General features: G+C 40.5%; 1 protein-coding gene across 2 annotated transcripts in view; it reads right to left on the reverse strand.

Moving 5' to 3' along the window:
• TOX (thymocyte selection associated high mobility group box) overlaps positions 1-13,671 on the reverse strand; it is a 297,838-nt gene that overhangs the window by 154,508 nt on the left and 129,659 nt on the right. The gene's annotated exons all lie outside the window — the stretch shown is intronic.

A 13,671-nucleotide genomic window follows, 5' to 3' on the forward strand; every position in this document is an offset into this window, starting at 1 on the left:
ACTTGAAAATATGAGAAGTTACTTTTCAAGACAGAACAGTGTTCCTGATGGAGATACACGCGCACAGTTCTGTGGACATACTTTTACGCCACCGGAAAACTGTGCTATAGACATGGCATAAGAGGCCCTGCGAACACTGGGGACACACCACAGCTTCGGAACTGGCTCTGAACTACAGTCAGCAGCAGTCAGTGCCCTGAAGAGTCACATAAACGTGAGCTGCACAAGTAAAGACCTCCCTAAGGACACTGAAGCACTCATCAAGTTCAAAGAACCAAAGGATTTCCTCACACATCATCCTGCAAATGTACTTCATGTTTTGTGAACAGACTTACCTAAACAGATCTGAAGTCACTCACTGAAAGATGTGGTTGTTCGGACAGATCAGAAATAGCACACCCAGAAAAGAACAGCTGGACAGTTTGGTTGCTCTGTCGTCTGGCATAGGAGCCCTGAGTCCGAGTGACTTACCCAAGGCTGGTTTTCCATCAGTCAGGTGAATGCCTTCAACCCAAAGACAGTCTAGCCCCAATCGATCCGCCTTACTCCTACCGGCTCAAAACCTAACAAAGAGCATCATTCAGCATTTCTCCACCGCCACCCACTGTTGGTTTGTTTATAAATGTTTTTAATGTTAAGATGCCAAAGAACCATTTAAAATATGGACAGTTTCTCTGACTGTAGCAAACTAAACTGAAGTAGTGAAGTGAATCAAATACTCCACTGCCTATGCATACTCTATAAATGTGTTACTTTCTATTTCATCTTCTCTTACTCATTTTCTAAATCTGGTGTCATTCTCAAGCCAACTAAAGCTTTGAAGTTTTGGTTTTAGTCTATCCAAAGTGTATGCTAATTGAATACATGCAATGTTACTGCTCCTAAGGACTCTTTCCTCAAAAAGTATCAGCGCTTAAGTAATATTGAGCCAAGGCTGAAACAGCATTTTAAATAAAAGATATGTGGCTACAGGAAAAACTATTTTTTTGAGTACATTCTATGTGCCTGTAACCTACCTGTATCTTTACATGTATTAACTGATTTAATTTTCACAACAACAAAGAGTTAAGGTATTATTATTACCTACAAAGGCACAGAGAATCAAAGCTAGAGGCCCAAAATTACACAGCTACTAAAAGGCAGGGCTGGGATTCAAACCCAGGAAGCCTGGCTTTCTAGCAGATGCATGTAACCCCCATAACAAATATAAATATATTCTGAATCATCATGATGAGTTAGCCATCAATTCTGAAAATGTCAATATATTATCAAAGCAGAGTGATGACAGTATCTCAATGACGTTGAGATACTGTACAGAATTTCTATGGTATTGTGAGGCTTAAAAAAAAACAAGAGTCCCAGTGAGCTGGCAATTTAGCAATCAGGCTGGCAGAATATTCCTGGAGGCTTTATAATTAAGCCTTAAAACACAGGGAGGTGGTTTGACAGTTAATTTTATGTGTCAATTTAGCTGGGTCACAGGTGTCCAGATATTTGGGAAAATATTCTAGGTGTGTCTGTGAGGGTGTTTTTGGACAAAACTAACATTCAAATTGGTAAAATGAATAAAGCAGATTGCCCTCCTTATTGTGGATGGGCCTCATCCGATCAGTTGAAGGTCTGAATAGAACAAAAAGGCTGACCTTCCTGAGAGTAAAAGGGAACTCCTCCTGCCTGACTACGTGAACTGGGATACCAGTCTTCCTGCCTTCAGACTCCAACTGAAACATCAGCTCTTCTTGGGTCTCAAGCCTGCCAGCTTTTGGACAGGAACTATACCATTTGTTATTGTTTGAATATTTATTTTTTATGAAGAAAAAACAAACAACTCCTGGGTCTCCAGCTTCCCAAGTACAGATCTTGGGACTTCTCAGCCTCTATAATCACATGAGCCAATTCCTATAATAAATCCTCCCCTCTCTCCAGCCCCCTCCTTCTCCCCGTGCCTCTGTCTCTCTCTCTCTCTCTCTATATATATATATATATATTAGTATATCTAGTATATCTCTGTCTATATATATATATCTGTTGGTTCAGTTTCTCTGATGAACTCTATACAGGTGGCTTCTTCTATTACTATCAAGATATTCACAACTCCTCTGAAAGCTTATCTCTGGAGGACCTGAAATGTAGAGACACATAAAGAGATGACCTCTATCTTATAATACTGCCTGCTTTCTAGGGGAGTGGAAGCCACAGTGATTTTGCTGTGAGAGTCTCTGGCCTCACCATGCCCACTTCCTGTGCCCCGGTGCATGTCACATACATCTGCACCTCTTTGTCCAGACTGCCTTCCTTCCCTTTTACTTGTTAAAATGTTTCTTACACCCCTCAGTTCCCTTTAGTCAGGGCTGTCTCTAGCCTCTGTGCTCCCTGTGGTAGCTTTCTGGTTCCAGGCAGGTTTTGTTGCTAGGGGACTAACTCCATGGGGCTGTGAGCTACAAGACAGTACACATCTTGGTTATCTTTAGTGTCTTTATAGCTTAGGGCTGGCATATAAGAAGTCCTCAGGCAACGTCTAATTAACAAAAATTAAACTATATTTGCTTGGTTAAATAGATCATCTTCCTAGAGAAGACAGTGACTTGAGAGGAGGAAGAATATTCAGCTTTTAGAGAATGGTTTGAAGGCTTCTGAAAGGGGAAAATTCACAGTCTTACAGTGGATTAAAACTGGAGCAGAATTAAAACAGGAGCAGAAGCTCTTACAAAGAACAAAGAAATGTACAGAAATAACCAGGACACCAACACTTAAATGCCGGAACTGTCCTTCCTCAAGATTTTTATTCAATTAAAAAACATGTAGATTGACCAAGAGTCAAGAGATCTCGCTATAAATTAACTTATGGCCTCTTTTTGAAGAATTCTGAGTTGCCAAACAAAGATATATGTATGTCAGAACAAGCCTGGTCATTCCCCCTGTGTTTGGACAAAGTCTTGAGCGGGGGGAGAAAAATAAGCCAAGATCCCAGTGCCCCAGCCCACCCTCTCAACCACAGACTGCTTTCAGGTTAATGTCATCCTTGTACTTTTTACAGCTCCACCCAACCACACCCTGGTCCAGGAGCTGGTTCCAGGGATCTCAACAGGCCGCGTGCTGACGCAACGTTCTTAGAATGCATCCTGTGGCTTGGGTTTATGTCTCGTTGCCATCTGAAGTTGAATTACAGTGCACAGAGTCCTAGAATTTCAGTCTTGGGAAGGTCCCTGAAGGCATCATATCTGAACCCCTCATGTTATGACTGAAGAAACAGACTTTTTACTGGTCATGCAGTACATCTGGGTGTAGAATCAAGGTCTAGATTCCTAGTGGAAGAGTTTTCCACTATGACACACTGCATCACCCATATACTCCATCACCCATAAAAAGTGAGGGAGCAGACCCTACGGCTACTGTTTTATACTCCATCGCAAATAATAAGTGGGGGGTCAGATCTCCGATGGTTTGTGTGTGGCTTGTTTGCATACCCCACAGTCTGGAAGGCACAGTGTTTGCGTTATTACACTAATGACCCCAGTTCACTTCATCTGGACCACATATTAGATGAACCTTATTCATAATTGTTGTAATAACATGATTTTATTAAAAATAACTAACTTCACTTCCTTACTCCTTACGTTTGTTACAGTTATTCTTAGAAGTCAGCTAAATTTAGGCATTATAGCTTTTCAAAATATATCTAAGCATCCTAGGACTTATAATTTCCATGTATTCTCAATTTAAAACCTGAAGCAAAGTTTGAAGGAATAAATAGGCTGACTTATTTAAATCTAAATGTAAATGGCATCAACTCAGGATTAGCCTTTCTGACCAAGTGCGTTATACTCTTTCTCGTGTTTTTATTTCAAAGCACCAGGGGATGCAATCACATAAAAAGTCATTTATAATCTTCTACTACAGTTTTTAAAAATTGTTTTCAGAGGATATTAACCAAACCCATAATCCCAAAGAGCTTTTCAAACTAGGTAGTTATTATTTCTTCTATTTAAAAACTGAAAGCAGACATCCAACACTGTCTGAGCACAGTGAACGACGAGCAGAAACGAGCAATGTTAGGCTCCCAAAACCACTAACACAAGAAAAATCAAAGATAGAATGTGAAGTATAAAGCAATCATTGGCACTGGTATAGGAAATGGGATCTATTTAGGGAAACCATTAGAAGAAAACCAGAAAACTGCTGCTGGGGGAGGATAGGGGGACCTCATGGGATTCGTGAAACAGTACCACATTGTATCTCCTGTAAAAGCAAAAACCTTACATTTCTGGGTGTTCTCTGAAGGAATATTGGATACTCTGTTTTTTGTTTTTTTTTTTTAAAGGAGCTAAAAATGGAAATGTTTATAACAGAGAGTTAATTTGATATTTCTTAGAAGATAATAAATCATTATAAGACAGGGTAATATTGTCAAAGTAAAATATCCATTTTTTACTGCTTGGCTCAATATAAGATTAAAAGTCACTTTTTTTTTTTTTTGGTAATGAAAGAAATTGAGTAAGTTTGGTCGATGAAAGCAAAGACTTCTGTTGTTTCATGTAGAGCGAAGCATTTTAAAAGCTACAGCATAATGTGAAGGGGGACATGCGCCGAGCACTGCCGTCACTGCTATTCACGCACAGAGTAACGTGTAGCCAATAAAAATAGAGCAAGGTGAGCTCCTAGCTTACTCCACATCCTCCGTTCTCCAGGAACAAAGTCAGGAGACACTGGAGAGGGAGTATGTGTTTATTTATCCTCCAGCTTCAAGGCTGACTGTGGAAATGTGAGATGGACTAAGGCAGTCCGCCTCCAGGCTGAGCCAGGCTGAAAGCAACTGGTACCGAGCACTGGGGCTGGGAAAGCGGCTCGCGTGCACTGAAAGGAGACCAGCGGAGCACAGCCCATCAACACCCAGAGAAAAGGAAACAACTACTGCTGGTGCTTTGAATGGATGTGCATGACAACCTGGGAGCACACAGAGCTGAACCAGGAAAGAGAAACCCCTCTCGGTCGGCTCCTGTCACTTGAACTTGAGTGGTAAACACTCTGCTGCAGATCTGAATGGCATGGAGAGGAAATATGATCTGGGCACAGAGTGGCTGCTTGAATACTTGGCCTCTGGAGGAGGCGAGAGAGAAAATGTCATCCCACTTGGCTATAGCGTCCCAAGTAGAACGCTGTACCCACCGCTTAGAATCTAGGCTCCATCTGGGAACTGAATTTACATTCTCATCTTTGTCCTAGTGATATATTTATTTGGGGAAGAACTGTGTATCATGTTTCTGTTGTTAACTTTAATAACTGACATTTTCAGCAACAGTGCTACGCATTTACCTTGATCCTGTCCTCATAAACGCTGTCCTCTACCAAGGCCCAGTGGCATGACTCGGATGGTAGCAGCAGTCTCCCTCTGCTGTTAAGGGTACAGCTACAGTGAAATGTGTGTTTGCTTTTTTAAACAACACACCAAACTTATTAACTCAAATGCACTCTGTATTAGCTTAAGTAGTCACACTTAAAAGCCACACTTGATGGCTCCACACTTCAGATAATGATGCCATAATGGTTCAAACAAGTTTTAACCTGTGCAGGCACTTTCTAACCACGTTAAATGTATTAAGCCATTTAATTTTTATAACAGTCTTGTAATATGGTGACAACTGTTACTCCCATCTTACAGATGACAAAACTGAGATACAAAGGAGTTAAGTAACCTGCCTGTGATGGATCCAGTCACATATTCCCCAGGTCTGCTCAGCCTGCTTGACCCTCAGGCCTTGGCCACTGGCCTTGAACTCCACAGTTCATGGTGATAAAGTCGCTAGACCCACCATTCCTGCTGCCCCCACAAGTACAGTTAGAGGTGCCCCAAGCCCACACCAACTGACATCAAGAGGCTCTGCCCCTGGGCCAGAGCCAAAGAGGTTCTGCCTTGCTGAGTCTGTGCAGAAGGGCTGGTAACAGACCCTGAGAGTGTGGGGGAAGTATGGCCGGGTGGAGAGGGCCGGCTCTTGGCGGTCCCCGCGGCCTTTTTAGAGAAGTCCCCTGTGCCCCACAAGCAGAGGTGACTGGCTGCAAAGCTACGGCAAGCTTGGAAACACGCACCTTGTGTTCCGTCCTCCCTGCTTCCCTGCTGTGGTCCCCCTTGCTCTGGATTCCCTGGGCCAGCTCTCCCAGTATTAACATGCGAGCTTTCACCACAGGCTCTGCTTTCTGGGGCACCTGGACCAAGACAATGCCCGGTGAGTGGCCCAAGGTTAGTACATGACAGCTCTTAACTGCAATACTACATTGCATGCCATCTTTATTCTGCTTCTATTATATTATTGAGTCATTAGCTCTATTTTTTTTTTTTTTTTGCAGTACGCGGGCCTCTCACTGTTGTGGCCTCTCCCGTTGCGGAGCACAGGCTCCAGACGCACAGGCTCAGCGGCCATGGCTCACGGGCCCAGCCGCTCCGCGGCACGTGGGATGTTCCCGGACCGGGGCACGAACCCGTGTCCCCTGCATCGGCAGGCAGACTCTCAACCACTGCGCCACCAGGGAAGGCCCATTAGCTCTATTTTAAATGCCGATGCAGAGACAGAAACAAATTGATGAAACAGTAACCAACAGAACTAAGATTTTCCACTACCATGAAAATATCACTCCGTTTACTAAAAGCCCTCCACATGGTGTCTGAGATCAGAAAATCAGGAGCAATGACTTCTGATTCCATGTGGGAGTTTTGTTTCTGAAATGAATTTCCAAGTAATTTCTGAATTTCTATAAAGCAAAAAGCTGTAGAACTATATACTGTGTAGTTGAAACTCAGTGTAGTTTCAAATGATTGTTTCAGAACATTCCCTGACGTATCACGTTGTAGACAAGTTTTTCTGAATCCATCTACTAAGAGAACAATTTGAGAAGTACATTCAAGCTTGCTGGCAATCCTTACCGAACCGCACCATTTCCACATCACATCAGCTCTCACCTCATTTACCACAGCACCTACATCCTGCATGGACGTGGAATGAAAAGTATGAAAGTCATTATTTTGGGGGGGATTGGCTCTTTTATTTCTGGTATTCCTTTTAAAAGCACAGTGAACATTTTCCAGTATCTGACACGTACAGAAAAAGGCGAGAATATTTTTCTCACGTCTGGTCTGGAAGAGCACGCTCTATTCTGGGAACCTCAAAACAAGAAAAATGTAAGACTAGAAGTTCAGAGCATTGAGACGGTTCTGAGACTTGAACGACAGATGTAGAAAAAGATTAACAGAGAAGTTACATTTAGACTGGGGTGGAAACTTTTTAAAAAGAGTTGAGGACAAACAATTATTGAATAATTTTGAGAGTAAAAGTAGTGGTACCAAATAAAAATACAAATAGGAAGGCACAGAGTTATTAAGACGGAGATTCTCACTTCCCTATTATTATTACTCAGAAAATAACACTGAGACTAAATATAACAACGATGTTACAGGAAGAGACTTCTGGTCATTAAAATCTCCTAATGGTAGGACAGGTGTTGAAATATATTTTGGTTTATTCAGGGCAAACCTGACCAACTAGAAATATAAGAAGCTCAGTTTAGATGTACTCCATTTCCTTTTTGAGATCATATATAACATTTCTTTTTTTCAGGCTCCAGAGACTTTCTGTTTTCTGAATGAAAACATACTGACATTTTGAAGAACTGGATTAAATCTTTCAAGTCACTGAGTATAAATCTGTCCATTAGGAAAGGAAGCAAAGCTCTGTTGGCATGGATCTTTCACTTTAAGGAACTTGAGAAGTCACTCGATCCGTTTGTTTTATCAAAAGGAGTATACTTTTTAAATTTTCTTTGAGATCTTCAAATACTATATAGTTATACTTATTTTAGCCCATGATCCCATGTAACCTTCCCTGCTGACTTATCCACATTTTTATGAAGATGATGGCATAATTTTCCTTGCTTTAGCTTAAGACTTCATGCATAAGATGCGCCCTTCCCAAGGCATATTCATTACATGTACTTATACAGTTTCAATTCCAAAGTTTCTTTCTATTGTCTTCATGTTTACAGTAGTTCTAACTAGTCCCCTCCTCATTCTCCCATTTGAATTTTTTTTTGGTAGCATCCTCCCAAATACTTCATCCTCCTTTTGGACAACATCCTTCTTACAGCATGATATGGTGCCAGAAACATGTCAGACCCGAAACAGGAAGTCTTGCTGCTGGAAACTGCAAGCCTGCTTCCACTCAAAGCCTTATTTATACTGCATGGCGAGAAGAGACTGGTTTCCTTTGTTTTACTTTCTGGAATGGCACCATGTGATGCTCTTTTACTGAAAAATTGAGAGACTATCACCACATGGTACTATCAGGGGTGAACCATCTAGCATGGTCTTGCTGCCATACAGTAAAATGTAATGGTAATCAACACAGTCCCAGATAAAAATGTGGTAATCATTCATTCAACAAATGCTCATTTTCGCACCCACTGTGTGCCAGGCCCCATTCACAGTGATAGCAGCTGAGCTAACATTTATTTTATACTTACTGTGTGCCAGATGCACACATGCATTCACTCATTTAATCCTCAGAACAACCCTGTGAAGCTGGCAGTATTCATGTCCTTTGACCAATAAGGAAACCGAGCCTTAAAGAATTAAGTCACTTGGAAGGGTCAGAGCAGAGCCTCAATTCCAGGTCTGTTCGAGGACAGAAAAGTACCTACTAGAAGAACATCTGCTCCAGGGAAACAAGGCCCTTGCAAAAGAAGAGGGTCAAGCAACATGAAAGTTTCAGGAATCCCAAAGTGACTGTACAATTAATGAATATCGTTTCCAATTCAATGGCTACCAGGACAGCCGACTTCGTTATATTATTTTAGTGACAATGTCCACTTAATGACAATGGGTATTTCCTGTAAGTACACACCTTATTCCGCAGTCAACGCTAATGGGACCAGAGCAGTCACTAGAGGCAGAAAGTGTGTTAGGAAGACCACAGAGTAGTGTTGAAACTCATGTTTGCCACTCAACAGCTGTGAACTTGGGAAGACATGGCCTCTGTGAGCCTCAGTGGCCCTCTCACAGGATTGTCATGAAGACCATACCTGCTTGGGGAATCGCCTGGCACAGAGTACGTGACTAGCTGATTCTCAAAGAAAGTCCCTTACCTTTCTGATTACTGCTTGATGACCTAGACCAAGCCAGACGCAGTCCATTAAACTGGTCTTCCTTCTCCTCCCCCACTGCTTCAAATCTTTCAATACTCCCTAAGGTTTTCAAGGGAAATTCCAACTTCCTTAGTTTAGAACACAAGGTCCTTCATGATGAGAACAGCAGTGCCACTTGTTTCTCGATGGTGCCCACGCTAAACAGCCAGTGCCAGTGACATGCCAATGTTAAACATTTTCAACACCACTCCTGTCTACATCTCATGTCACTGATTGATACATGGGCAGCAAATCCCTGCCTCTGTTCCTCCCCATCATTCCTTCTGCTTGGAAGACCTTTCCACCTCCCACTCCATTAGTTCTCTCCCAATTTTCTAGTAAAAAGATGATCAGAGAATTGATCAACCAACCTGGAACACTTCTGAAGAGTGAAGGGAGGTACTATTACTAAATATGATTGGACAACAGGCATATACTTGGCCTCTCCCAGACAAGAAGTATCTTCCCACCAGAAGGTAAGCCTTCTCTGATGTCACTGATGACTTAGCGTCCCTTCTCTGTGCCTCCATAAGTTTGCTACAGCACCAGGTGCTTACTGCAGCCTATAACTCATTGTGCTGTCACTGTTTTGTGGTACCCCTCTCCTACGCTGGACTATGAACTATTAGAGGGCAGGGACCTTCCTATTTATTTTTCTATCCCCAGTACTTAGTATATGTCAAGCTCACAGCATTTACTAAATAACATTAAATGAATGATTAAATAAATTCAGGGCCATATTGTGAGAACTAAAAGCATTTCAGGTATCTCACCATTCTGCTATTCTGCAGTCATATTTATTCCATGTGCTTTCATTTCCAAATCAATTTCCATCCATGAAAATAACTGATCCTCCAGGGGCACTGGACAAACGCTTCTGTAAACCAGATCACACTCCAGTTTTCCATTTCTTCCTGTTCTAAAGGGACCGATTTTTTTTTTTTCAGTCACTCTAGTTTGGATAATGTGAAAAGAAGTTCATTATATGAGCACCTAGATAATAGTGAAAACCTTCATGGTACCAAATAGGCAAGCCCAGTTCCAGTAAGCAGATTGTGCCCATGCTGCTCCAGATCAAGCTGGTTTATTTTTTCACACCGACGTCAAGCTGCTGGTGAACACTTTGCTCTCTGAATCGTCTCCAAATCTATACCAGCAAGCTAAGGAAAAGCCAACTGGATTGGCAGACAGAGTGCAATTCATGCCTCCCTTTTTCCCATGTGGTTTTTGAGTAATTCAGGGCCTCTTCTTCCCTTGCAGGTATGGTAGAATAGGGGTAGAATTTAGGAGAGGTTCCATCATGGACTGGATCTGAAATAATAAGACCCAGATAGGAGTCTTGGTTCTGACACTTCCTAGCAGACTGGTCTGGGGAATGAGAGTAAGAATTATACTTTCTTCATGTGATTATTTCAGATTCAAATGAGATATGGGAAAGCATTTGTAAATTGTAAAGCACTAAACATACAATCCCTGTGCTACATTCTGGAAACTATGGTACTTCCCCTCTGATGGCAAGTTTATTTGATTGTTTTCATCATTAAGTGGAAAGATCAACAGGCAGAAAGTGCAGAATCAGGCTAAATGGGCCCAAGTTAACCTATGGAGAGGTTTCTAATACGGAAAATGGTATGTAGACATTATTTTTTTATCACTATATACAGAAGGGCAGAGTCCTACCTTAAATATTAGGTAAGAGAAAAGCAATGGAGTGGAAAAAAGAAAATAGTAGTGTAATTACCAAATAAATGAAAACTTTGTAGAGCATCATGTGTATGCATGTGCATGTAAATACGTACACGTTTTTCACATACGTACATATTTACTGTATGTGTACAAAATATTTTTCTCCTGAAATGTTATTTATTTGGTTTTTATTTAAGTTATTTTAAGCTACATAAGGGAGAAGCTATTATGGTTCAATACATTAAAAACTGCTACACAAAACTGCAGGAGAAATTACCTGAAAATGTAAAGGATTACTGAACTCTTTTTTATTTTTTTTGCGGTACGTGGGCCTCTCACTGTTGTGGCCTCTCCCGTTGCGGAGCACAGGCTCCGGACGCGCAGGCCCACCGGCCATGGCTCACGGGCCCAGCCACTCCGCGGCATGTGGGATCTTCCCGGACCGGGGCACGAACCTGTGTCCCCTGCATCGGCAGGCGGACTCTCAACCACTGCGCCACCAGGGAAGCCCTGAACTCTTCTTTTAATTCACAGAGAAAAGATTACGCTGTCATGGCAGGCTACATCATATCACATTCACTAAAATTGCTTCAGGCAGATTTATTGTCATAAAATGAAGATTTCAGGCAGTTTTTGGCATAAAAATGCAATATTATACTTAAATATTAAATATATAGTAGTATGATATAGGATGATATAGGTTTCCTATTGCATTTTATTTTCCTTAGCTTATTAGCTTCATACATTAAATTATCTGTAAGATAACAACGGCTCATTGTATTTTAGGGAACTATATATAACAATTTTTGTTCTAGTCCAACAACTGCATAACCTAGCTGGATACTTAAGCTGTTTCAGTAATCAGTTAATGTTCCTTATAATGCTCACATCAAAAAAATTATGTAATCTCTACTACTCTGTAACCTATAATTTCACTTTCTGTAAGAAACATTACATTATTAATATCTTTTGCACATTTCATATTTGCTATGAAAAATGCTGGCATAATATATTTTTATAACCATTAAGTAAATTAACATTAATGTTAGATTATGTAGTTTCAGGAATTTTTGTTTGAAATGCCTTCTGAATAGTTCTGAGTGGAACGTACATATTTTAGATATATATGTATTGAGTCTTGTCTCCAAGAAATCCTTCAATGTTACTTGAGACATTAAACTTGAAACAAATAATTTAAACATGTACTGAAATAAGAATAGGATGGAAACTAAACATTAGAGCAAATCAAATTATCTAAATGGACTTTAAGTTTAAAAGCAGAATGATTTGCTTTTTCTTCAGAGTTAACCCAACTTTTCTCAGAAAGTTCTATTATAGTGCCTACTCCCCATTCCACATAGTTTAGGCAACAAAGCTCTTTGGACACAAGACAGGAAAATATCCCACATCTAGTATTTAAAATCCGTATTTTACAATATCCCCACTGCATACCATTTTCAGGCAGTGAACCCGCCTTTGTAATAATCCATTTATATCAGTGGTTCCACAAGCTAACAGCGTTTCTCAAAACGTGTACACTTGAACCTTTATGTAAAATTTTAAAACTGTACTTTTTAAAAACAGTACATTTTCACCCCGATTCTCGAAAAGGAAAAGGCTTGTGGATGTGTATTTTTAGGAAAGCCTGTGAGGCACCACGCTTTTTACAAATCAGAAGTCACTGAAGACTTTTCAGTCAAGTGTTCTTTAAGGTGAGAGGCCGACTTAATGAAGGATTTCTGTAATGCCAACTACATCAACCATATAGTTTGGCCATTCCATTATTTAGATGGTAATTTAGCATTTCTTTGGATCTTTTTGAACTCAACATTTTGTTTTGATGTTTTTTCAATTGCTTGGTTCATTCTATTTAATAATATCATGATAGAGATAACACAATGAATGCAACCCGTATCTTCTATGGGAGTAGTTCTCAACTGGGGGAACTCTGTCCCGGCTTTTGATTGTTTCGGCTGAGGGGTGCTACTGGCGTCTAGTGTATAAGGGCCAGGGATGCCTCTACGTCCTGCGGTGCACAGTACAGCTCCCATAGAAGAGAGCTATCCAGCCCGTGTCAACAGTGCTGCTCTTGAGAAACCCTGGTCTATGGAATGGGCTGAGTCTGAGGTTTTGGTAAACTGTGACATGAGAGATAAGATTCACTATGAAATTATTCATTTAAGTAATAAAGGTAACTCAAATTCTAAATCAATTCGTAAGTCTATTTTTAAAAAAATCATTTAGATATGGCCTAAATAGTTTGTACAACGCAATGTAATTACCCAACTCTTATGGGGCTGACGGCAATATTCCAGGTGCTTTGGGTATGGTGTTCAAAACAACAGGTAAAGAGCCCTCGTCATCCCATGCTTACAATTCTATTACTTCAAAATAAACATACGCCATATTACTTAAACTTTGGAGTTATAATTACTCTAGGTAACTACTGAATAACAAATTCTTCAAACGACACACAAAAACTGCCGCTTGTCATGATTAAAACCCAAAACGTCTAAGAAAAATTAGTGATTTGTTACTTAGGATTCTATTTATCTTTTCATGCACAAAACTAATTATTTGTTTGCAAGATGTTACATCTTCAGTAAAACCATTAATATTCTGAGTAGATGGCAGTATTCATTTTATAAATAAAAATGGAATTTCACCACTGTGTTTCATGCAGTTCTTAGGACAATAATATTCCCACAAGATGTTATCTGTTTAAAAAGGCAGTTCTTTATAATAACACAAAGCAGTTATTGGTACATCTAATTCATAGTGTCCATTATTTTTCAAGCAGTCTTCCTGGATATCAAA

The sequence above is a fragment of the Mesoplodon bidens genome (assembly GCF_964165515.1).
Source record: "Mesoplodon bidens genome assembly, chromosome: 16".
In the NCBI taxonomy this organism is placed as follows: domain Eukaryota; kingdom Metazoa; phylum Chordata; class Mammalia; order Artiodactyla; family Ziphiidae; genus Mesoplodon; species Mesoplodon bidens.